Source organism: Passer domesticus, chromosome 2 (assembly GCF_036417665.1).
Source record: "Passer domesticus isolate bPasDom1 chromosome 2, bPasDom1.hap1, whole genome shotgun sequence".
In the NCBI taxonomy this organism is placed as follows: Eukaryota; Metazoa; Chordata; class Aves; order Passeriformes; family Passeridae; genus Passer; species Passer domesticus.
This window is the reverse complement of record NC_087475.1, coordinates 21,029,084-21,055,330: the sequence shown is the minus strand read 5'-3', so window position 1 is coordinate 21,055,330 and position 26,247 is coordinate 21,029,084. Positions and strand designations below refer to the sequence as shown.

At 41.2% G+C, this 26,247-nt stretch overlaps 3 long non-coding RNA genes across 4 annotated transcripts in view; 1 reads left to right on the top strand and 2 right to left on the bottom strand.

Annotated features, from left to right (window-relative positions):
- LOC135293502 (uncharacterized) overlaps positions 1–8,456 on the bottom strand; it is a 30,774-nt gene extending 22,318 nt beyond the window's left edge. Inside the window, exons 1-2 of one of the 2 annotated variants that reach the window (XR_010355612.1) lie at positions 8,131–8,456; positions 6,974–7,290 (exon numbers count right to left, since the gene is read on the bottom strand). This is a non-coding gene — a long non-coding RNA (uncharacterized LOC135293502). The remainder of the gene's footprint in view (positions 1–6,973; positions 7,291–8,130) is intronic. The other variant, XR_010355611.1, reaches the window with a different exon arrangement.
- Positions 8,457–8,983: 527 nt separating this feature from the next.
- Positions 8,984–20,274, top strand: LOC135293497 (uncharacterized). Its single transcript, XR_010355609.1, has 2 exons — positions 8,984–9,058; positions 10,638–20,274. It is a non-coding gene; the product is annotated as an uncharacterized LOC135293497 (long non-coding RNA).
- Positions 20,275–22,249: 1,975 nt separating this feature from the next.
- LOC135293498 (uncharacterized) lies at positions 22,250–26,179 on the bottom strand. The gene is made up of 2 exons (XR_010355610.1): positions 25,449–26,179; positions 22,250–24,822 (listed from the first exon to the last, which is right to left on the bottom strand). It is a non-coding gene; the product is annotated as an uncharacterized LOC135293498 (long non-coding RNA).
- Positions 26,180–26,247: the final 68 nt, after the last annotated feature.

Below are 26,247 nucleotides of genomic sequence, written 5' to 3'. Positions count from 1 at the left end.
CCACCACAGGATGCATTTTCTTAATCTTACATGTACCATCTACCTCACTTGTCCCTTCATGGCCACAGACCAAAAAATATATGAACATACTTTCAATATTCTTCTAAGATGGATGATCAAATAGAGAATGGAGCTGAACAGTGCCTAACAGAAACAGCCCCACAGCACAAAGCCTGCTGAGTTTCTCCCCCCAGATGAATACGCAATTCAGGACAACTGTCATTTGTGTTCAGGCAAAGGAAGCAGGATGAACTGGAGACATTGTAGTGCAGAGTAGGTCATCAAATTAGTCAGGTAAACAAAATTTTTATTTGAGTCAGCAGTTCTACACGAAGGCAGTCTCAGCTGCAGATTTAGCTGATTTAAAACAATGTTAAGCTCAGAAAGAAATGTCTTTGTTGTGACATGGCTTATAGTATATTACAATGACGAGAAAGGAGGTTGTTTTCACAGATATTTTTAGACCTTCAACCATTTTCCCCTTAGAATGGAAAAACTGAAATGTCACAGCCAATTTCCTCCTCTTTGGGCCATGAAATACTTTAGGACAAAGAGGTTTTGCTTAAAAAAAATGTAAGTCTGGCTGGCATAATGTTAATGGCAAATTGTTTTCTTAAAATAGGAAACCAATGTACATTAAATTAAGGGTTCCCAGAAGAGACATGTTCTATGTGAAAAATATACCTTTTTGAAAACTGATTTGGGATTCCTTTCATTTTTGCCAGCATCTGTATTGTCAAATCCAGTATCAGCTCATAAAAACATATTTTTCAACTGACCTATTTCCCTTTCCACTGCTCAGATAATTTACTGTTTCCCTTGCTTGAGAGGGTTCAATAATTAGCCGGGTGCTTTGGAGTGTGCTGGCTCTTAATTACTGTGTCAAAACCAACTGCATGCCAAACAAGAAAATATAAGTGAATCTCATCTCAGAATTATAAACCAAATAAATACTGGCTTAAAATTGGGAATGGAGTACAGCATGCAGCGTTAATATCCAGGTCACAGAATGTCACATCACTGCCTTCCTCTTGGGTTATATGTGGGAAAAACCAAGTATGAGGTTAATTCCCAGGATGCTGTTTTGAAGAAGCACATACATTCTGACTGTCCAAGGTCACTTCATGTGCAGGATGATTTTCAGCAGCTGAATATGTGGCTACATTATAATATAGATAGGGAAAGGTAAAAAATTAGAATGGGTGAGATAGCATGTGAGAAACAGAATGGGAGGCATTCATGGTACCCACAACCACGTAGGTGCATTGCAGCTGTCAGCTGACTAAAATTGATGGCGAGGGGAGGAGTCCCTTGAACACCAGAAGTGCTTAAAAAACCCTAAAGACTACAGAACTAGAAATAAAACATTCACTGGCTGGGGAAGAGATTTGAAATATTGGTGTTATTGCTGAACATGGAGATGTTTCATCTATCTCTGTAAGAAGTACATAACACCCAGCAGCTATCCCCGGATAAAAAAAGATCTTGAGGGAATTTGAAATCACTTCAAGTCAGACCCCTAGTGATTTATCCATATAATGCTGTGGCCATCCACTTACCTGACTTTCAAAAGTCCTACTGAAAAGATTCATTGGTCTGCATGCAACTTTCAGAATAATTGATTTCAGTGGACCTCACATCTGAACTTTAGTATTCCAAATATGTGTAAGATCTGACACAAAATTTTTCCTTACAACAGTTACCCATTTAACTGGGTAAAATAAAGATAGTAACAACTCACAAAAAGGTATGATAATGAATATATTTAAGTAGAATGATTAGTATGATAGAAGCCACAGAAAGCATTACAATAGATCTGCTGAACCACTGGTTTGTGCTCACACTCTGAAGCCAGACTCAGGGATGCAGGGGTCCCCTGGGTGTGTGATGCTGCCTTGCTGTTACCAACTGAGCAGGGACAGAAGAGCAATGGTGTCATGCAAGGCAAAGGGAGAGAAACTGGGACAGCAAGGGGAAAGGAAGAAGAAGGAGAGGGAATGAAAGGGAAAAAGAGGCAAATTGTAGGATGCTATAAAAATATAAAAAATTAGTGCTGATTGACATCATGATAATAAATATTTGACTAACAAGTGATTTTGTCAAACCTGGGAAAAAAGGATAAACAATAAAGAAGGAACCATGTTTTAAAGAGAAGCCAAAATGAAAAACAAAAAATGTCACATGAAAAGGGAGAGAGATGATTCAGAAGGCAAAAAACAGCAGAGAGGGGCCCACCAATGCCCACATCTAACCAGAGCGACTTTGGCAGAGTCCTCTTTGAGGGCAAGGATTTAGATGGGAACTACATCCATGGCAGCCCTGTGGACATCAGGGGCTCCACTGACAGAGTGCCAGCAGCAACCACGTGCGCTGAGCCCCTCTCTGCTGCCCAGGCCAGGAACTAAAATGATTTGCTGTGCTTCCCTCTACCCCCCATGTATCCATCCTGGATGTGCTTGCCTGTGGCACGGCTGTGGCAGTTGTCAGAGGTGTCTGCACCATGCCCTGTTTGGTACCACCCTCAGCTGCCCTGCGTGAGGTAAGCTGGGCTGGATGCTGGGGGCCACCTCCCATGCAGCACCGAGCACGGCTTACCAGGGACACCCCTGTCATCGCCTCCAGCACTGCTCAGGTGGGAACTGGGAAACTTGAATGGCCACTGCAGAGTCTCCAGGGACTTTTCAACAAAGGTCTATCACAGAGTTAAGATCAGTGAAGACTTTACCCCCTGGAAACCCTGGTTGTTCAGGAACTTTCACTGGCTGCTACAATTCTGGGAACACTAGAAATGACCTACAAGATTTCTTCTAAGAAAGAGTTACAAGGGATGTGCTCAAAGTCGACATATCAGCTTTTTCCTAGCTAGGGGGATGTTGAAAATTATCGCTGGCCTATGTGTGTTAATCCCTGAGAGCTGCAGTTTCTGGTCTGCAGTGCAAGCCGCGGTGCCTCATTTCCCCCTCTGCCCACGCCAGCCTGGGGCGCAGGAAGCGCTGCTGCCGCTCCTACCGGCATCCCTTGTCCTGCCGCTCGCAGTGGGACCTTTCCTTTTAGCATAAACATGCCATTGTGCTGGATGCCAAGGCTCCTTCTGATAAAACAGGCCTCAGATGCCTGCGAGAAATGTGAGGCAGGGCTACAGCATAAACATAGCAAACCAGTGACTTCATCTGGCCAAGGAGCTCGCTGGGTTCAGCTGTGACTCTTCAGTGACAATCATCCATTGCTGTCAGTTCATTCAAGGGAATGGAAATACACTGTGTGACTAATTATTTTCAGATGAAGAATTATTTTTTATTAGCTAACTTTGAAACACTGTGGTGTTTCATACAGGTAGCTGAGTTCACTTCAGTGTTGCTGACGAGTGTTATTTCTAAAGTGACCTTCTACATAGGTTGGACTTTTGTTTTTCAGAGATATCAAAATTCAGCGTTCATTTAATTGAATTTTGACTGCTGCAATACAATGCTGCATCAACTATTCCTTTACCAAAAAGGCAAAAAATTATGCTTTTTTAATAACGTTGTTTTAGAACTAAACTGCACTATATAGCACAGAGATCATGGCCTACATTACACAAAATATTTGCCCTGGTTAAGAATAGATTTAAATATTTTAACCTAGGAATAAAATGGGATTGTGAAAGTCACTATACTTTTTAATATAAGGGTCTCAAACTAACTGGTATGATATCCCTCTGGCAGGAATGCACTGAGCACATGCCAGTTTATCCTATCTTTCCATGAGCCCACACCATGAAAACATGAGCCTTTCAATGGGATTAGTTGCAAAGAGCCTTAATAATTTATCTCCTTTCTACTATTTCTCAGAAATGTTTGTATCCACCAGAACATCTCTCTATAAATAGCTTTATTTCCAGTGATAACCCATGAATTCTCAGACTTACATTTTGCAGCTGTAAATGGTAAACATTGCTTAGTGTGCTAATAGTCCAGAATTCCCAAATGATCCTGGTGACGTTCAAAACCAATACTGACATTCACCAAAATTGGTGGCATCTTCAGTGTCTGCAGGGCCCTGCTAGCTGCCAAGCTCAGCCCAGACCTCAGAACCTGCTGTCATGTGCTGCTCTTTCCTTTGAAATGCTGGTTGTCAGTCCATGTGAAGAATGAATTAACACTACCCATACACTATGTGAGGAGGAGATTGGTCCACAAATTTCACAAGCTTTGATGTGGACATTTAAGCAGCAGTCTCATAAAGATCATTACTAATGGTCAGAAAAAGTTGCTTCTGAAAAAAACCATTTCTTGCTTTTCAGAGGCCCAGAAGTGCTTCAGAAAATCTGTTCTGTAGCTGAAACTTCGTATTTGTGGCAGCAAATACAAAGTGCTCTGGAGTAGACCTAAGCAAAACTAACCTGAGTTTGAAAAGAAAATTCAGTCTTTTAGCCTTAAAAGTGAATCTTACAGGAATCTGATTATAGAAGTCAGAGGGAATTTACAAAAGTACTCAGCATCTTGCAGGATTGCTTTTTAATTTTACTCTAAAAAGGCTGAGCTCTGATGTGCAAAACTGCCTAAGGATATACTGTGAAAACTTCTTGGTTTAAACTAAACAAAAAACTAGGCACTTTGAAGAAAAGTATCAGAAGTCCACACCACCTGAATTCTCCATTATTTTATTTGCAAATCATCTGACAAGGAACTCAAATTCATTTTAAGTTGTCCTTATTTTAATGTCCACTGTGATACCTCAAGAGATCTAAGACTTTTTCTTGTCTAAATAACCAGTGCAATCTGGAGATCACACAAGCATATCAGCAGTGAGGGACAGGCCACGGGAGGCACAGTAGAAGAGCAATACTGGACAGAGGAATAATAAAAAAAGTCACGAGTGGTAAAGAAGAAGAAACTTGAGTAAGTCACTGAGGACAAAACAGAGAGAGAGGAATTCAGAAGGAAGACAAAAAGAGTAAGTTACATAGAGACAAGGTGGCTGGACTGTAATTTCATGGTGGACAGAGTGCTTAGCACTCCAACCCAGAGAGCACAGGGCAGGTATATGTGACAGTGAAGAATGCAAGCAACTGCAGATTTATATAACAGGTACAAAATATATTTTTTAGTACACAGGAGCCTTGGCAGTTCCTGTCCTCATACTGGTATTCATCTGCCTAAGCCTTTCTCAGGAGTTAACTTTTGGAATTAAAGGGATTTGTAAACTGAGGCACACATCTTATTTTGGATGACCAGCATCATCGTCCTGAGAAAGTATATCCATGTACTCCCAACTAATAGCTTTCTCTGGCCATTCACTGCTGATGAATTATGCTGCAATAGGAAGATTTAACCCCAAATCCAGTTTAATCCTTTGTTTACATAAAGTCTTAGAAATCATGCTCAGTTACTGGAAAGCCAGCAGAGGAAGTCCATATTAACATAGCCTTTTACACATGCTCTCTCTGATTATTTCAGTGCTAACACAAAAAGCAAAAAGTCCCAAAGAAAAAGAGTTCCTTGTCTTTTAAAACAAGAACAGTTTACAGTAGAGTGGATAGACCAGACAGGAGGAGCTTCTGCTTTCAAGCTTTTACTAATCACAAAGTTTTGTATCAGTCCACTTTGGCAGATTGGTGACCAAAGTCTGGTTTAGGAACCACAAAAATGCTGTTAGCCAGCTCCTGTGGTAGGTGATTTAATCTCTGTGCAATGCTAGACACACAACTGTTGGGAGATGCATTCATGTCTGTAGCACTCAGAAAATTGTTTGCATTGCTCAGACAACACCTGGAAGGCTGAACCAAGGATCAGTGATTTAATTACCATTAAAAGTAAGCAAGTAGCTACAGATACCAGCTTGGTTTTAGGACAGGCTGCCTTTTTGCCAAGTCATCACTGGGAAAAAAATTATCAACTGACGTCATAAAATGAAACCAATTAACATTAGTTGGGAAACTGAGTCTTGTCCTTTAATAGATAAACACAAAAATTAAATATTTCTGAAAACTCTACTAACCTTAGTTCAGCCTTCTTGGAGTAATCACCTGGCCATGGGATTGTGAAAAAAACCCCAGCACGTTGTTTGTGATTTCTGTGCTAGTTATTTGAATTGTAAAACTTAAAAGGAAATGATCTTGACTGAGAAACTTTCTACTCACACGAAAGGCATGAAAGAAAATATTTTTCTTACAGCTTAAGTAAAATTGTTTACAAAGAAAGATGCCTCTTAAAATAATTTTGGTCAAGTGTTTTAGACCACAGATGCAATTTCAGGACTGAACACTTGCAACGACAATCCATGACAGATTTCCTTAAGGGAAATCATCATAAAATAGTTTAATTTGGAAAGGATCTTTAAAGCTTGCTGGTCCAACCACCCCACAAGGAGCAGGGACATCTTCACTGAGATCAGGTTGCTCACAGACCCATCCAACCTGTTGAATGTTTCCAAGGATGGGCATCCACCACCTCTCCAGGCAACCAATTACCGTTTCACCACCCTCAATGTAAAAATCTTCTTCCTTATCTCTAATCTAAATTGATCCTCCTTTAGTTTAAAACCATTACCCCTTGTCCTATCACAACAGGCCCTGTTAAATCTCCTAAATTCTCTATGTTGATGAAGTTAAAGTTTTCCAGTTAAATATCTCAGTTGAAAGCTTAGGATAGTAATTTGAGGATTTTTTTAGAAATGCAGCCCACTAGAATAAAACAAGCTGTCACTGCTACAAGGTTCTGGAATTATTCCTTTGGCTTTCCTGCTGGAGGTGTGGGCTGGGCTGAGGAATGAGATGGTGTCAATCTCAGACAAAAGTCTGGATGCTCACACATTGGACTCAAAGACCTTGGAGGTCTTTTCCAACACTAGGAATTGAATGATTCTGTGTCAACATCCTCTATTATGTGAATTTCAGAAGCCCAGAAACATTTTATAGCTTTTTTTCCCCAGCACAGTGAATGAAAATTAAATTCAGTATTTTTCTTTGATCAGATATTAGAAGAAAACTCACCTGCAAACCCCATGGTAAGAGCAAAACACCACATAGGGTTAAACGTCTCGAAACTCTGGGGACACCCTGTTCCTCTGATCCTTCTGCTTTTAAAGAAATGTGCTCTTGTGATAGAAAATGGTGATTAAAACCCTCACAGGCATTTTTAATGGAGGTCGCTGCATGTTGTGAGGGGCTGAATCCATTAAAGCTCTGCAGGATACAACGTAGACTTCAGGTCACCCCAGAACTCAGGCCTTCCTTTCTGTAAATTCATACTGACGCCAAGCATACAGTTTTCAGTGGATGTTTAGTTTTCTTCATGGTCAGCATTGCACCTGACAAAGATGTGACAACAGCTGGTCACCTTCAGTTAGCAATTTCCTGTCCATCATTTTTATCTTGCCTAATTGGAACTGCTTTCCAGGTATTAGGGTGAGGTTTGTATATAGTATTAATGCTTCCTATAGAATGGAAACTGTGGTACACTGAGGTCACTTTCAGCTCATTTGTGATTCGTGGTTCAGACTCTGGAGAGCCCCACATTATTTCAAAGAGATTTTCTAAAAATTTTTGTCATTTGTTATATAATCCTCCTGTCTCCACAGGAGTTATTGCCCACCAAGACTGCTGTATGGTAGCTGCTGCCATGGAGATAGCAAGGATATGGTTGGACCACTTTGCCCTGTGGGATATCTCCAGCAAAGAGTTTCAAAAATATCTAATTTTATCTGGTGGGATGAATCCTAACCACCTTTCCTATCAACTGATTCAATGCCAGAAATCTTGAGTTCCATCAGTATTTAAAAATCAAGGCATTTCTTTTTCTCCTGAATCCAAATACTCTTCCAGCCCAGGGGTTGGAAGATGCCTGAGAAGGAAGATGCCTCCTTCTCAGGCAACGAGGAGTGCTGTTTCTACCTCCTGGGGTCCCACAGTTTGGAAAGCAAAACTTGGTACATAGATTTTGTTGTGACCATGTCAAGTATTTGAAGGTTTATAGGTTAGCTGTGATTTCTGTGGCTTAACTCATGTACATGTCCACTCTGTATGCCACAACTTTGTTTATATTCACGTTTCAGAAAAGGAAAAACCTAACGAAACCAAAACAAACAAACAAAAAACCCACAAACAAACAACAACAAAAAAAACCCCACCAAACAAAAAAATCCCACAACCTTTGTCTGTCTGGGATTGTCCTAGAGTGTTTTTGTGCATTCCTACCCAGATTCTGCAGTTTTTTGGGACCTCCCAATGGCATGGGGAAGGAGGCTGCAGAAGAGCGTACAAGGAACCTGACGAGAGATGGGCTCACGGGGCATCCGTGCGGCCTGCAGTGAGAAAACAAAGCTTTCCTGCAAATAGCTTCAAACCAGGTGTAAGGCTAGTCATCGGGATGTTCAGCCCAGGAAAAATCCCATATCTTTGGGAGAAAGGCCTGTGGAAAGGGGGCAGTGTGGAAGCCGGGGGCTCCGCTGGTCCGCAGCCCCCTCAGCGCCAGCCGCCTGCTCCCTCGGGCCGGGCGCCGCGATTCGCTTGGCGGCTGCGGCGCTGCACCGCCGCACAGCGCTCTGGCGGAGGTACAGGGCCTCTTGCCCCTCTCCTCCCCACAGAGAGGACCGGGACCTGCGGGGCCGCGGCCCCGGGCGAGCCGGTCCCAGGAGAGCGGGCCCCGGGCGAGCCGGTTCCGGCGGGCCCCGGGCGAGCCGGTCCCAGGAGAGCGGGCCCCGGGCGAGCCGGTCCCGGCGCGGCCCCGGCGGGCGCGGGCACAGCGCTGCTGCCGGCGGCCGGCAGAGGGCGCGCGGGGGCAGAGCCGCGCCCGCCCCGCCCCGCCCCGCCCGCCGCAGGGCGCGTGCCCGGCGGAGCGCGCGGCCGCGTGTGTGCGCCGCGCTCTGAGGGAGCGGCGAGCCGGGCGAGGGAATGTCCCCGGCGCGGGCAGAGGGCAGCTGGGAGTGCCGGAGGGAAGCTGGCCAGGCGGGCACGCTGCCCTCGGGCACCGGGAGGCAGAGCAGAGGGGGTGCGAGCTGCCTCCTGCAGAGGGTCCGAGCTCCAGCCGCTCTGCTCGGGGAGCTGCCGCTCGCCGCTGCCCACAGACGTACGGGGGAGGTGAGAGAACGTCCGGACAGAGGTTATAAGGTGATGCATTTTCACCACACCCCCACAAACCCATGAGGAGGGTGAGGTGAAAATGAATCACCTTAAATCACACCTGAGCACGTGAGGGTGCTGAGGTGTCACATTCAGAAGTCACAGAATGGGTTTGGGTTGGAAGAGACCTTGACTATCCTCCAATTGCAATCACCCTGCTGCAGACGGAAGCACGCTTCACTAGGCCAGGTTCCTTGGAGCACCATCCAGCCTGGCCTTGAACACTGCCAGGAACAGGGAATCCTCAGCTCTTCTGGGCAGCCTCTTCCAGTGTCTCACCAGCCTCACAGTAAAGAATTTCCTCCTAATACCTAACCTAAACCTGCTCTCAGTTTGAAGCCATTATCCCTTGTTCTGTCACTACACAATCTTGTAAATTGACTCTCCATCTTTCTTGTCGGCTCACTTCAAAAGAGGCTCCTGAAAAATCCATTCTCTTCTACAGAGCGAACAACCCCAGTTCCTTTAGGCTTTCCTTGTAGGAGGAAAATCCCTGTAATCAGCTCAGTGGCCCTTCTATGGACTTGCCCTAACAGGTCAATATCCTTCCTCTGCTGGGGACCCTAGACCTGGATTCATTTCTCATAATGTGTATGACCAAGGTGCTGGAAAACTGGTTTTACTGCCTACTGGCTTCAGCCCTTTTCCTCAAAGTTCCTATAATTTAAATAATACCCTATTTGTTGGGTTTTTTTGTTTGTTTGTGGTTTTGGGGTTTTTTTGTTTTTTTTTTTTTTTTCCCTGACATATTTTGTCCTATTCCACTCACTTTCAAGTTCTAGCACTTCTAAAAAATCAATTTTGGAAATTCATCTGACTTCATTTATGCCAGGCTGAGACTATGCAGGATTTGAGCCATGCAATACTGGCATGCCGCACGAGCTGCACCACCTAGGGTGCTTGCTCTGTTCCCACACTGCTGTTCAAAAGGATGTTAGTGTCACTTGAAAAACCTATGTTCCTGTATTTCATGAGATGGTATTGCTGTGTGTGTATCATGGGGCAGAATACATGTAACACTCCCAGGCTTCCACTCTGTTAGACTGAGAACGAAGCTCAGAGGTGTGGGCCTGACACAGGAGCAGCACTGTACCCTAATGCTGGTTTAGTTCTTGTTAAAAGTGCATTTGAGTCTGGCAACATGATAGACCACGTTCTGCTGCAGCCTGAGCTGGGGCAGCGACTGGCATAATAATTTATTGATGTACCTATGAAGGATATGCTTATTTTACCTATTTTAGTCATTTTTAATGACTAAATTATACTACTGTGGCAAAATAATCATGATTATTAAGACTTTTTTTCTTTTTCAGTTTTTATGGCAGACACTTTTTGTTTTCTGAATACCTAATTTCCCTAATGCCAGAGAGATTTTTCTCCCTTCTTTCTTTAATTTTCCTGGTGTTTGACATTGTTTGGTAATTTCCCTTCAACAGCACTTTCACATCTCCAACAGTTCAGGAGATCAGATATTTAAAAAAATGTGTCCTGAGAAACACCGTGTGTATCACATGCCAAACTCTTGCAAATGTTTCAGGTTGTTCACATTTTAATCTGTCTGATGAAGAATCTGTGACTTATCTGTCTGATGAAGTTAATCTGGAGGAAGGCCTGGACAGGCAGTGATGAGATGTTTGGATTCAGTTTCAACACAAACCATCAAATGACATCTCTTATGCCAGTAAAAGGAAACCAACCTGAGGAGCCTTCTGGTAAACACTTCCTTCCTTTGGAGAATTTATAGAAGGGAAACAAAATAAACCTAGCCTTTTATTTAAAAATAACTTGTGGTTCTCTCACAGACACAACTAAAAACAGCCTTGACCAGGTAGGAAACACCTGATTTTTAATATCCTCTCTAATTTTAAATCCATCATTTAGGTATGTGGCTAGCAGAGTATAAAATCCACTTTAAGCTCTATGATAAACATTCAGAAGGATTTATATAATTAGATATTACAAAACTAAGATAACATGATGGTGCAAAAATCTTACAGCTATCAAAGACAGCTAGTAAGTTGCCCTTTGCTCTGCCATTTAAACACAAACTGTTTGAGCTGGTGTCATTCCACACTGATTTAAGGAAACTGGGAGAGAGGGATAGCTGCACAGTACACTTTACCCAGACAGTCTGGGATGGGATTTTTCAAAACATTCATGGATATTTGATCCTCAGTTGCTTTTGACCAGAAGCTTTCCTTTTTCTTGGACTGCAAAGCAGTATTGGGCACTTAATATGTAAGTCCCCTTCTACTCCAGCTTTCAGGATTTTATCTAAATGAAAAAAATAAAGTTCAATTGGGATGGAAAAGAAAAACTCTTTAGCAGGTAACATTAATAGGTAATCCTTAAGACAGAAGGCAAAAACTAGATATGCAAAACTTATTCTGCCCTCAAAATGAATGGTGCTACACCTACTTTAAATGCCATGACAGCTCTCATTTGGATCAGCACTACCCATAAATCAGCTTTCTTATAAATAACTACAAAGCTGGAAAAAATTGCCATCCTGTGCAGCAAGAGGGAGTGTTTGCATTTACAGAGATATGTGTTTTGCCCTGACTAGTAGCATAAACATTTTTGCTGGCTGAAAATTTTCATGCTTGGTTTGTGTTCCAGAAAAAGAGATGGAGATGGAAAGAAGAAACTTAAAGTAACGTAAATTCCGGGAAAATATTTTACATCTATACATAGGCAGGTTTCAGTAAATATAATTATATGAAAGATGACAAAGCACATAATATGAAAAACAGAATTAAAACAACAAACAGAACCATGAAAGAGGTAAAATTTATATTCTTTGCTTATAATTTTCAAATATGAGTTGGTTACCAAAATGCATATGCCCTGTGAGTGGGCAAGTAAAGTTCCTATTGAACAACCTTTAGGACTTTGAGTGATACTGCAAACACATTAAATTTTTTTCTTGCAACCAAGAAATAAATGCCCATAATCAGTATTAGTAATTAAACTGGTTTATTTTTAAGTGGCATGTGTATGCCAATTAATGATAATAATTATTGTGTTGGTTTTTCCTTCAGTGCTGCCATCAGTATCCCTTTGGCTGTTTAGCTTTTATAAAGACTTCAGAATGTTTCCTTGCAGTACAGGCTATTTCCTTTGGACAGATGGCTACTTACTGTGCTGGCTCTTAACCTGCAGTACCAGGAGCAGCCAAACTGGAGGCTGTGGTTTGTGAATCATACCTCTATCTTTGCCTCCAGCATCACTTGAATAAGAACATGGAAAATCTGTTTCCCTAAGAACTAGAGGTTCCTGTGGAATCTAATGTAGTGTGTTGCCTTGATTTTCATGTCAACGAAATATTCTTCCCTCTAGAAATGCATTTGTGTTCTGTGCATGTTTTGTGGGAAGATTAGGAATACTTTTCAGCTTCTCCTCCTGGAAGGTATTTATGAAGACATTTCTCAAAACCAGTTGGATTTGAACACGTGAGGGAGAAGGAATGTCATTATGCCTTCTCAGGCCTCTGCTTCTGGTCTCTTTGAGCTGGAATTTCTATTCAGTTGTAAACAATGCAAGTATCGTCTTTCCTCCTCCTTTCCGCCTGCCCTCCATCCCAGCCAGGCAGGAAATCGGGTTTGCTCGTCCTCTAGGGACGCTGTATGGCTTTGCATGGCTTACATGGGGCATCTTGCTTAGATAACCAGCCAAGTCTCTGGAAATAAATCCTGTGCTCACAGCACCTTTGTCATCGATCAGTGGGGCACGTTCGGTGCCAGCAGCTGGCTGCAGGAAGTACTTTGGCCTATGATCCTGTGTGGATAGGTAATATTTGAGTTAGCTGAGAACAAATAAAGCTGATGGTTGGAAGTCACAAAAACAAAACTTGTTTTTGCTAACCAGCTAGCACGTGCAGGGATTTGGCAGTGTGATTGCCAGCTGCCACAGCTCACAACTGAGGTCACCTTCTCTTTGTATATAAACATTAGTCATTTACTAAAGAATGCAAAAAACAGGTGTTAGTGTTCATTGGTAATCTGTTCTTTCAAAGGGATGCTGTAAGATAGCACCTGACATAGAACAATTCTTTCTATGCCTGTTGTTATTAACATAAACACACTTGTACTGTTACTTAGGCAGTGCCATTGGTATGCATAGTACAGAAAAGATAAACAAAATGACAGATGCTTAAGCCAGATGAAATTACAATTAAACTAATGACAGACAAAAATAAAGGAAGTGTGGCAGGAAATGTGAAAGAACATAGAAATCATTGCAAGCTATGCCTTTTTTTTTAATGGTGTTGTTTTTAAAGAGGCAGTTCTGCATTTTATGGCCAGTATAAGAATTGAAGATTGAAGCTGAAAACTATTATCTTTATAGATTTTGAAATGCAGGAGTGCTTTTCCTACATGATGAAAGAAGATATTGAAGACTAAGAAATTTGCATGAAAAAAACCACAGTGATTTGTGGAAAAGCAGAATTAAGCTGTCATCTGAAGTTGTGCCCTCTGGAACAATTTTAAATTTAACTTTCCTATCAGCTTTTAAACTTAACCTTCCTATAAGCTGTAAAACGTAGCAGGGCTTCTGATGCTAAGGCCCTGTCTACTCTCAAATCTACACATTTAGGTTGACAGGACAGGAACAGGAGCAGATACCCACTTCAAACTTAGGGGTTGGAGAAGTCCAAAATGAAATTAAGAAAGCATTTAAATAATATACATCTAAATATGAATGTATTAATAAAAGGTATCCATTCTTCTACAGTAGACTTTACATTTCTCTAAAATCACAGTAATTTTTACATTTTGCTGCTTTGAAAGATCAAAGACTTACTAGAGAAAAGTCAGGCCTCCCTGCTTTCCATTCAGGGACCCGCTGAGAATGAGATTCACCGTCCGGCGCTGAGCCCCATCTTGCAGCTCTCGCATCCCCAGTGGCGCTGCCCAGCTTTTGGTTCTCCACCTCAGCAGTGGGACACAAGGTAGAGGGAAGGGGAAGGAATGTGTCAGCAGGGAGTGTTGCCTTTCTGCACAGTGGGGTAAGAGGTTCTAGCCACAGGGTGCTTATTTCAGTATAGCATCACTGCAGCTGGAGCTTTGGTTAGGATTTAACAGCTGTGACAAGGAGTGGTTGGGTCAAGTTGCATCTTCACATGATGTGAAACATGGATGGTCCACGTATGTTGACTATACTCTAAAAAAGGACTGTCCTGTTTCATATTAATTTCAATGGGATTATATGATTTATGGCACCAGTGAAAAATACAGTATAGCTCTAAACTGAAGACACTGGACTTTTATTCTCCCATGTAAAAAGGGGATGCTAAAAATGAGAATGAAGAAACTGTGATCACTAATTATTCCAATTATGTTCTAGTGTTTAAGAACGGTAGGAGCCTGTTCTGCTGAAGAAGGACCTTGAAAAGCCAAGACAGACATGTATAAAGTGTAATACAGTATTGCACACTGTCAGTCTAACTGCAGTCTCACTTTGTGCAGGTATTATCAAATTGTTTTTCAAAGATTAGTGGGGTAGCTTTGAAGTTGTTACTGAAGCACTCCTCCACTTCCAGACAAGTTACACTGGGATGATACACATTCAGAAAAAACAGTGATGCCAATGCAAAGTAATCTCAGTTTTCCTTCAGGTATGATGTTCACAACTACATTTTTTAAATGTAGGAGACAGACAACTACCAAAGAATTGCAATGTTTTAAAAAGTTAAGTTCTTCCAAAAGAGTGTGAAACAGTGGGGGTGAGCAGAGAAGCAGCACCCTAGCAGAGCTAAAGCATTTTTCTCCACTTATGACAGCATCATTTTCTTTTTGTCGCAAATTGTCATAGCCTTCCAGCCAAAATTATTGGAATTTTTTCCATTGTACATGAAGTATTTTTACACAATAATTCCATCTATTCTTAGCAAGATGCTCTTTAGTGTGAATTCTGTCTATTGTTAGAAAGTGTTATTGAGAAAATATGATTCTAATCTTGTGACTTTTTGCCTTGATATCAAGAGAGTCACTGCCAAATATGCAGTCATGTCTTTTGTTAATAAAAACAAGTTACAGAATCTATTAATAGAGTGGTAATAAATAATGATGTTGCTAGGGGAGAGGATTATATCTCATTTTACTTCTAGTAAAATGGTACTCCCAAAGGGCCATGATATTAGGAAAATTAGCTGCTGTTAACCTAGTTCTCTACAGACTGTCTCATAGGAAAAAAAAAACAAAACCCAACATGTTGGAATAACCACTGCGGAAAGGAAAATGCCATTTATAAGTTTTTCCAGCCAAAAGAAAAACATTGTTTTATTTCAGTCCTAAAGCATACCACTGACCTCTGCTTCAAGGGACATCTTTTGCACATTGCAGTCATCTAACTTTGTGATAATGTTGACAAACACAACGAAGAAAGAAACAGAAACTCACAATGGAAAAGAGAACAACAGCTGAAGTAGTCATTGCTCGTTTTCTAGATTTTCCTTTAATAGGACATCCTAAACACGCTGACCAAAACTTCTGCAGAGCTAGTGGTTACAGAAAGGGCATACTAATGTGTGTCAGGTGGATGGCAACAGGAGGATCCAATGGACTACCAAAGCTTTCATGTACACAATTATAATGTTCTGAATAGCATTGTCGATTAATACTTTTTTGATTTAATTTTTCCTTTTTTTCCCCCCCTCTGTGTGACCTCTCCATTGTCTTATCAGGTCTGACGATAAAATTAAAACAGAATAATCTATAATCTTCAATTCAGGCATAGATTGAAATGATGTCTCACCAGAATTAAAGCGTATCATACATACTATTCCATTTTGAGCTTTTTATGATTTGATTTGGTTTGGTTTTTGTGTTGATTTAATTCCAGGAAACATTTAATGGCCTACAGATTTGTTTTCTCCCAGTTGTGTCAGTTGTTGGCAAAAATGGTTTCTGAGACCTACAAGCCAAGGAATCATTTAGTAGGCATCTTTAGGACAGGCAGGCCTGGAAGCTGGGCATGGCAGCCTCCTTTCCATCCATTGGATATCTTCAGGAAGCTGGCAACTGTTAGAAGGAAAAATAAGCAGTCCTTCAACTTTACCCCATGGAAATTTCCCTCTGGCAATGTCAGTGTCAGCATTTGTGAAGGAAACACATGCAACCCTTAGACACGCAGTCTGTTGTCAGTGGCATTGCTCAGTGCTGGTCATACAGGAAGGTCTCTTCCCTGCATACTCTGTGTCATTTTAAACCTTTCAACTTTGATTTTCACAGGACTTTGCATTTTTCTCTTCTGTGTCCCAAAACCTGGAAGTGTTTAGTGCATGAGGCAAGACACTGTGCTCAGAGAAAGTCTGGTGATTAAATCAGCTGCTTCCTGTCCTGAAGAACTGGATTGCAGCCCTGTCTTTGCCACAGAATTCTTCGTTCTTTGTGATGATGGACACATCTATGACAGACACATGACAACAGTCATTTATAACAGAGAAAACTAAAGGGTAGTATCTTCATTATCTGCTTAGGCAATTCATGGTGTGTAACTCAGTTATAAAATCCAGAGCTTCCAAGGCAAGAATAGAGTTCATAGAGAGGAAAATACATTGACTTTGCTAGAGGAGCATGGAAAATAAGTTCTTTCTATTTGGAGTCAGACCAAATCACCAAATCTGCAGAGTAATATTTGCATGACACAAGGAGTAACAGCACAGATCTCTCCAGCATCAAACTGTTCAGAGGGTGCTGACTTTGACATAAGGATTTTTCTGTGCTAATGAAGCATTGAATAAAAGAATAGATTTTTAACGTTGTGTCAGATTGCTGTGTTTAGTGACAAAAGCCCATTGCTGGACACTGGTCTTAATTCAATATTGTGAGCTCAGCAGATGCTTTTCTTAGGCTATATTATTCCTATACCAAGCATAGAAATATGGTTTTTACAATATTAAGCATTACAGAAGCTTGCTGCTTTTCCTCTAATAAGGTAAAATAAAGAAAAAGGGCCTTTGTTTTACAAGGCTTTCAAAGGGCTGAGAAATCTTAAGATTTTGGAAACTGATTAGAGGTTTTAAACATTGGGAAAAAATATCTAAGCAGCCTATACAATCATTTAAACTTTGCTTACTGTTATTTGTGATTCAGTGAAAATATTAATGCACCTATATTTAAAACGTCATCTCTGGGGATCTGTTTAAATTTAAACATTATGTAAATTTGACAAGAACTTGAGGACATGAACTTTAAGGGTTCTCAGACCACATTGAAGTCTGCCTAGGTAATTTGTCTAGGTGGTTTTGGTGAGGAGATACTCACTAGGGGATGATGTAGGGAAAAAAATTCGAAGGACAATCATCCAAATAATTTTGTTTATTTTTCTTTTGCTGGTTTTAACCTTTGATCAAAGATTGGACTTGATGATTTTGGAGGTCTTTTCCAACATTAATGATTTCTTGAAATTAAAAAAATTAGAAATTCTTTGCACGTATATCCTACATCTAGCAATGATCTGTTACATGATTGTAAAATATCACCTTGATTTTTTCAAGGGCTGATGGCTTAAAAGAAAAATATACATCCAAATGGGTTGGCAGTGCTGCTTAGAAAAAATTTAAATGAAAACAACAAAAAAAAACTAAACTAAAAGAAGTCCCTGAAAAATTATTGATGACTGCTATGTAAGAGGAGGAGCTTTCTAGTTATGAATGCAATACTCCTATAGCATTAATATAATAGTATGATGGTTGCATTTTTCTGATCTGGGTGTACTGAGGAATTCTGTAAGGAATTCTGCTTTTCCGAACTCATATAGCCTTTGGAGGTTCCGATAGTCAGCACTTCTGTGCATATCCACAGCACGTGAAAAATGGCCTGAAGGCCAAAGTAAACCACTAAATTGCATTTTTTGCCCTTATTTCAGGTAGGACAGACTAGTGGGGACTATTATCCAACCCTGTTTTTTAATTTGTTGGTCAGCCATTGTGGTGAATGATGGGCAGTGATCACTTCAGTCCAATTTGCAAGAAATAAAGATGAGATTTCTTCCTCCATAAGGCTGGGAATATCACAAAACCACATCACAGTGAGGATGGATGGGAGATATGTTTCATCTCCATGAAGAAGACAGAAAATCATAACAGTTTTCTTTAGTACAACAGATAGGAGGAATCAAACTGGTAACAGCACAAAGGTTCAAAAGATAATACTTCTCCAAGGGTATAGATAAAGATATCTGCCATATATATTGTGGATGCTAAAACAATTTGATGAATTTAATAAAGACAGTCCCTTGGAAGCTGTTGAATACAGGGGTGCTGGCTCTGGGCAAGAATATCCTGAGCTGGAATTTGCTTTTTTCAGTTCTTCAAAAAAGTGACTGTATGTCTGATTTGTCCTTAAACTCCTTTGGGCAGCTGGGAGTGGCCACTGTTAGAAACACTGTGCTGGCCTGGATGGCCCTTGATTTGACTTGCTAAAATCATCCTCATGTTGCAGAGGTATTATATATGTGTGTATATATATTTATGTTTCCAGTATCCAAATCACAACATGCATTGCCAATGATACTTGTCTTGCTGAACTGGAATGTGTACTTACTGAAACACATGGGAGCTGGCATGTTTCTTTTAGATGGGAGAAAAAAAAAAGGGTGTTGCTGGGAGGTTGTTTTGCCTTGTTTTTTGCTTCTAAGTGTAGGCAATGTCACAGACATCTTTTGATGAAAATGAAAAATGAACTGTAGTAATGTGCTTATGTAAAACAAAATTGGGCATATTCTGCACAGCAAACATCTTGTGTTGGAATAAATGTCTCTCTGGTGATGTCAATGTGAGAACAAGCACTCCAGTGTTGTTGAAGTAATTGGGAGTCGCTGAGCAAATGTGCTGGGGAATCCTGCATAAAGCCTATATATGGTAATTTATCTAGAATGTTCTCTATTTCTGTTTTGTAAAAGCTTTACGTGGGACAGTGACTATGTTTGCTGTCTTTCAAACTGATACAAGACACACACCAGTCTTCAGGCCTTTCCTTGAGCACCCTGCCCAAGGGCTGGGCAGCACCAGCAGCAGGGAAGGGGCCTCCTTGCCATGGGGTGGACAGCACCACACTGGTCAGGAGGCAAAAAAACATCTCCTGTTGGAGCTAGAATGCAGTGGGCTGTGGCCACCGGGTGTATAAAATGCTGACATGAGAGATTTCTTTGTCAAATCTAACAGGACAAATAACTCTCCCTTACTTTAAGTATAAAGTGAAATGAAATTCTGTAAAATAAGTTTTTTTCCTTCAAGTTTAATCTATCATTTGAAAAAAAAATCAAGCTAACTTCAACACATTTTTGTAGAGAAGTTGCTTCTAGCAGCTTATGATTATACAATTAACACAAAATTGTCATTGCAGTCACTGAAGTTTGTATACAGTACAATAAGCCTTAAACTGCAATCTCAGTTGAAGTATATTTTTCTGTGTTGGAGTTGCCTCTGCTAACATTTCCACAGGTCCTCCCTAGCACCCACCATCTTGTCCTCCAGCCTTTTGGATCCTCTAGAGTAGCTCCACCCTCTCTTCCATCCCATCTTATTTTGGGCACATGAGAAGTCTGAGCTCAGACTTAATCCGTTTCTTCACATTATTTTTTAAAGAATAATTAATAGCAGCATGAATGATGAAGCAAAACAAGTAATAATGTGCCAGTATGCAATCATATTGCAAATGGTTTGAACCATTAAAGCATTCCAGGTCCCCTGTGGCCAATTGCTAAGACCTGGATGGAGGAGGAAAAAACAATTGCATTCTGCCAGGAGAAGCTGTTAAATTCCTGTGAGTGAATGTGGTCCTGACTTAATTACCACTTCCAAGAGACTATTTATAGTTGTCTGGGAAAGCACTTAAGTGAAATAGGCTTAAGTTTGCAAATAGAATAAGTGTGTGAGTATTCAGAGTTAAGACAGAGTTGAGAGAGAGGCTCTGTGGGGTAATTACCCCCTACTCTGCTACCCCTACCCTCTCACTCTGTGGTGGCATGCTGGAGCAAGAATTTACATTGACTAAACTAGCTTGACAACTCACCAGATCTCTACAGAGAATTTTAAACATCTGAAATTTAAAATATTGTGCAGTTTATACACAGCACTTCATGATGGCCTTCAGACTTGAACATTGGCTGGGACAGATTGTACCACAGGCACATGAAAAACTTCTGAGAAAAGAAAACAATTTTCTCAGTCTCTGAGAAAAAAAAACCCCAACATTTTTTATAGCTATAGTCATCTGAAATGTTTTAATAGATAAAATGCTGAATATAGGAATTTAAATAGCTGGCAAGAAGAAGTGTGGTGTAAAGCATGGGATTTATGATAGGACAGTGGGATTTCCTAAGGAGAGCACTTATGCTGCTTGAAGAAAATACTCACAGCTGATAAATAAATAGAAATGTTATATTAGGAATGATAAAAGAAATTCACATTGTCTTTATCCTCAGAGACAAATAAGTAGGTGACAAAGAAGATTAGAAAGGGATATGCAAGCTGAATGTTAGCAGGCCTGCACACTTAGGGAATTGATCTATATTTAAATCTATTGCTATAGTTGTTTAATATCTAACTTCTGTATATTTAATAAATTTTCTGTTTGTAGCTAATAAAGTCATAATAAGCTGTGAAGCCCAGAGGACTATCATATCTTACCATTTCTACATTATTTGGTTTATTTAAAATTCAATAATTAGTTCTGTATCTGGTGTATTAAATTAATGTCATAAAATAAGATTTTGGCATGCCACAGAATTTTGAATGTGCACTATAAAGGCATATTGTATACATATTTCAGTGGTTCATGGGCATAATGATAGGAGGAAAAAATAGTGGTGTAAACATTTCATTGCAGTGAGTATATAAGCATTTGAATTGCATTTATTCAAAGGCAAACCACAACCTTAATGCTTGAAGTAAAAATACTGTAAGAGAGTATTTTCTTAACATGCCCAGATGCACTGTCCTCTTTGTCATCTACCTCACGTGTCATCTACACACACTATGCACTATGGCAATGCAACAGGAAATGCAGCACCACACAATAACTTGTTATTATTTATTTCTTCAGTTGGACCCCAAGATTCTAACTACAGACCTTCCATACTCCAGTTAAGTAGAATTACTATGGAGAAAAGAAGCAGGGGGAAAATATTAAGGATTACAAAAGGCTCATAGGATTATTTGTCCTTTTCTCAGATGACTTGTTGCTGCAGAATAAATGCCTCCCGATAACACAGTTTTGTTTGTGAAGTCTTTCAGTAATACTTCATTAATTAGATTCAGACTTATCCTCTGTGGTTTTTTTTCCCCATTGATCTGGAATTTTCAGTCTACTTTTCATGTGGAAATACCCTTCCTTGTGAAAAATGTCAGATTTGCTTGATGTATAGAGGGAAAAACTTGCTTCCTTCACACAGACACAACTCCTTTCTGTGTAACCCATCCTGAAAGTCCTCAGAGATTTTACATTCCTGTGTTGCTTCCTGGCACCCTTCACACCTACAGCTGAGCCAGAGAATGATCATCAACAGGCCCTCTATTCCTGGAGCCCTGCTCTTGGCTGCTGACAGCAAGCGAGAGTTGAGGGTTTGCTACTTTTTGGTTCCTCTGAAATGGATGACTGCTGATCATCCTTCCAACTACACACTATATCTGTCATCTATTACACCATCCCTGAACCCTATGTAATCCCCAGAGACTGGTTCTTGTCCAGTTCCCCTGCCAGTTCTCAATCCAGTTCCCTGTCCAGTTCCCAGTCAGTACTCCTCAGGAAGAGACAATGTCCCACCTTGTTCTACATACTTAAACCCAAGTATCAAAACTCTGCTTTGCCCAGCAAACTTCTGAAAGAACTTCAGGTACCACACCAGCTCAAGGCTGCAAAAGCAGGGCAGCCACTATGGTTTCCACCATGCTGGAGGATGCTTAAATCTCTGTAAGGCAGCCCAAGGAAAGCCTCCACCTGAGACAGATTTCTCAGCAGCAAATCCATTCAAGCAGCTAATAGATTGTTATAGACAGAAAGCAGATTTGTTTGCTTTGGAGAGACGGGCCTTACAATATACCTTTCTGTGTATTTGTGCACATGTATACCTGTGTATATATTTCTATGTCCTTGCTATCTCCAATTTATCTTTGTATTTATATTTCTATTTTTGCATACACGAGTATGTGTGGGAAACATAAATGACCCAAAGGGACAGAGCTAATGAGAAATTATGTCCCAGTCTCTTATGATTTTAATCTGTTGTATATGGGAAGAGATGGCCATAAGGATGATGATGAGGAAGACTTGCTCTGCTCTTCCAGATGACATCTATGATCCCAGAGAAGTGACAATTTTTAGTTAGGTGTCAAGACAATACAAAGGTCCCACAGAGGATGGAATATCTGGGAAATGGGAAATAAATTGCAAATAAGTATTCACAATTAGAAGATGGGGTTGGAGTTGTTATACACAATGAGATATCAGTTATACACAATGAGATACCAGTTCTGAACTGGCTTCCAGCAATTGTGAGAAAGAAGTGGAGAGCCAAAATGAAGTTGGGATTTTTATGCAGAGTTAATGGCTTTTGCTGTGGATAGCAATAAAATTAGAACTTATTATATACAACCTACAGTGGGAAATATTTACATTTTCTGTGGAAAATGTGATATCATTCAAGACCTGGGTATAAGAGCATGTATAACAGAGCTGTGTAGGTAGAACCTGTGATTATAAACACTGAAGATGGCAAGGGAGGGCATATGTAGAAAAGCTGCTTATGTAATTTTGAGTTAATGGGTATAGGTGTGCCTAAGGAATGAGTGAATGTGTGAGCAATGTTTGTGGGTGGGAAAAAGTGGAAGGAAAGGAAAACAGGTGTGGAATGAAGGTATGTGAAATACATGAGAACTGAGATGTGTATTAGGTTTATTTGGAGAAGATGTGAAAAAAGGAACTGTGTAAATGTATGTAGTTATTGCTTTATATGAAATATGATTTATTGCCATTTGTTCAGATTGATTAAAATATGTACTGAAAGCATTTAATTTCTTGTGGTGAACATTTATCTATTTTAAGTCAAAATCTTCCGTGTTATTACATGTTCCATACTATGCAGGTCATCTTTCTCTGGTAGAGTGTTTCCTTCTGCAACCCAAACCAGAGATAAGCTGTGTTGCACCAGTTTCTCTGTCCTCTTTTTCCTATTACCCTCTGGACATAGGACAGACATTAAAGAGGAAGGAAAATAAAAGGGAGGGAGCAGCCATGCAGGCCTGGGAGGGGCTCATTGGACAGCACAAAATGCATTGCAAATTAGTACTTTGGCATGAAAACGACAGTGACCTTTTCAGGTTCTTCTCTTCTTGAATGTTACTCAGAAATAATCCTTGGCTCTTGAATATTTTGTTCATTTCCTCACAAGGAACGGGCAGAAGGATGAGGTAACATCTGAGGAAGGGTACTGTTCTGGCCTGGAAAATAATTGAGAGTTCCTGCCTAGCACTTTGGCATGGATGTGCTGCAGACAGAAGGAGTTTCAATTCTGGTGAGGCAAGTGCTAGCCCTATCATATCCTACTGGTTCCCGTAGGCAGCCCTGTGCACACTTGGCTGGACTCTTGGAATCAGGTTTTTCAATATTTTTATTCATGAGTCTTTAAGAAGCTTCAGCTACTAATTGAAGCTAATGATTTTTCTAGATACAGACAGCCTAAAAGTTAGACATGAAGTCTTGGATCATTTTAAATCTAAGTTTTTTTTAGGACATGTTCTCATATTTAGCCAGAAAACTTTGCTGAGGCAGAATCGTGTTCAAGATTTAGGAAGATGCAACATGTTGCAGAAGCAGCTACAATGCACCTGAAAATCTTGGATGTGTGCTTTACATAGTAGCATATGCATCTTCAACAGTTTTTATAATGAATGCCTGAGATCCAGGACACACTGGATATACGGATCATATTTTACATGGAACATGTGCATGTTAATTCTGCCTGAGAAACCACAGCCCAGCCAAGTCCTTTTCTGGCTCTAACCTGGAGCAATTTGCCAAAGTTAAGACAAGAATTTAGTTGAAGGGCTATGACCTGAAGGAAATGTTCCACACTTAATCCTGCCAGTTTCCCTTTTGTTCACTGCTGTGTTGAGCTCCCTGCCTCCTTTTTTACTGACTCCATGGTCAGTCTCACACTGTTTCTGCAACTTCCATCTACAGGTTTTTCACTGAAGCTTGATCCTCTTTTGGGACTCTGGGGAGTGCTGAGGAAGAACCAGCCCATGTTGGAGGGCAGTGTTGCACGTATCCTCAGCAGGGCTCATTAGTCCTGGTGGATTATTACAGCAACCTGGCTGTACTGCTTCCAGGTATTATGAACTAGTCCAGTGTCTCAGAATGGTGCTGAGCTGGGCAGCTACTGTGCTAAGGTAACTGCTGCAAAGGCATTCAAAGCAGTGAAAGGACAGTTGAGCTGTGGTGCACAGTGGATGGCTGTTTGAGGTTTTCCTGAAACAAAAAAAAAAATCCAATGTCCCAAAAGGTTAATACAGACATGGGCCATTTAGAATGCCTACCTCTGCTAAACAAAACTTCTGAAAATCTGGGAGACATACTTAAAATAATAGAAGCTGCAACCACCAAAAAGCAGTTTGTACTGTGCCTTAACTCTGCCCGCTTTGAAATAGTCTTCAGAAACATCTGTAGCACAAAAACAGCAGCTTGCTCCTGGAGATACTGCTGAACTCTTGGGACCACCTGAGATGGAAGTAAACACCGTTGAGATGAGCTGATGCAAACATAAGCTGTTGTGCTTATGAAGATCAGATCTACAGCCTTGCATTTGCTAAATTTTATACCTTTACTACATTTTTAATCTACTTCACTTTTGCTGTCAGAGCTTCCTGCACTGCTTTGCATTCATCACTAAACCCCCCTATTACTCTATTGCACCTCATGGCTGACAGTGACCTGGTAAGAAAACTACTGTCTACTGCTATTGAAATAACCTACAAGGCATAAGTAGAAGTAGAAATATCTATTCTATTATCCATGCTGCCTCTCTCATGCACTGCTTTTGGATAACCAGTGGTTTTTTTTTTTGGGTTTTTTTTTTTTTTTTTTTTTTTTTTTTTTTTTTTTTGAGTGGCAGAAAAAGTTCTAAGAAGTCAGGAGAAAAAGTCCTCTAACTTCCTGCACTTATAACCATACTGCAGCAATTAATGTTCATAAAGATGTAATTTAAAACGGTGAATGCAAGTGAAACATAATTGGAATTGCAATATAATCCCTGGCAGGGTATTGCCAATTTCAAGGGGCTGAGTTAAGACTGTTTGAGAATATATTGTTAACCCCCTAGTTTTCAGAAGCTTAGCCTGCATTACCTTAACTCTTTATGTCCAGATTTTTAAAGGTTTAGCTGAAGGCAGGCATCCTGCCACGGCAGTGTCCCATATGCCAATTTTTAACCCTGTTTTAACAAAGTTTCATGGAATTAACTTCTAGACGATAGCCGGAACTCTGCATTGTGGTCTCCAGCAGGCTCAGGTCAAATCAGATACAGCTGGTTTCTGCTCTACAGAATGGGGTTAAGGGACCAAGTTGAGATGTCAAGCAAACCAGATGTATGCTTTTCCACCCTCCATTATCCAACCATGGATACAGCATGATCTCCGTGACTCGTCCTCTCCACCAACATTTTTTGAGCCTCTGCAGTGGACTGCCATGCCTTTCCCATGTCCCTGTGCACATCGTGATTGTTCAGCTCCTCCGAGGCATTTCTGGCGAGCACCGGAAAAAGATAACCCAGCGAGGACCGGGCATGGCTCCCCTTTTCCTTCACCGCCCCCGGCCCCCCACGGGCCGTGGCAGAGCACAGGCCCCGCGGCAGGACAGGACGGGCCCCGGCAGGGCCTCAGCCTCCTTTCCCCCGGCCCGGGCCCGGGGCGGAAGGCAGCCGCCCTCTGCTAGAGCCGACGTGTCTGGGTCTGGGCCCGGCTTCCGCGGCGCGGGGTGCGCCGGGCCGGGCCCCGCTGCTTCCCCCGTGCCCCACAGAGCGGGCCGGGCCGGGAGGTTCCGCGGCGTGGGAACAGCCGGGCGGGGCGAGGGAGGGAAGATGGCCGGGGCAGGCGCCGGGCGGCAGGCGGCGGCGGCGGGGCGCTGCTGACCGGCGGGCGGGGGCGC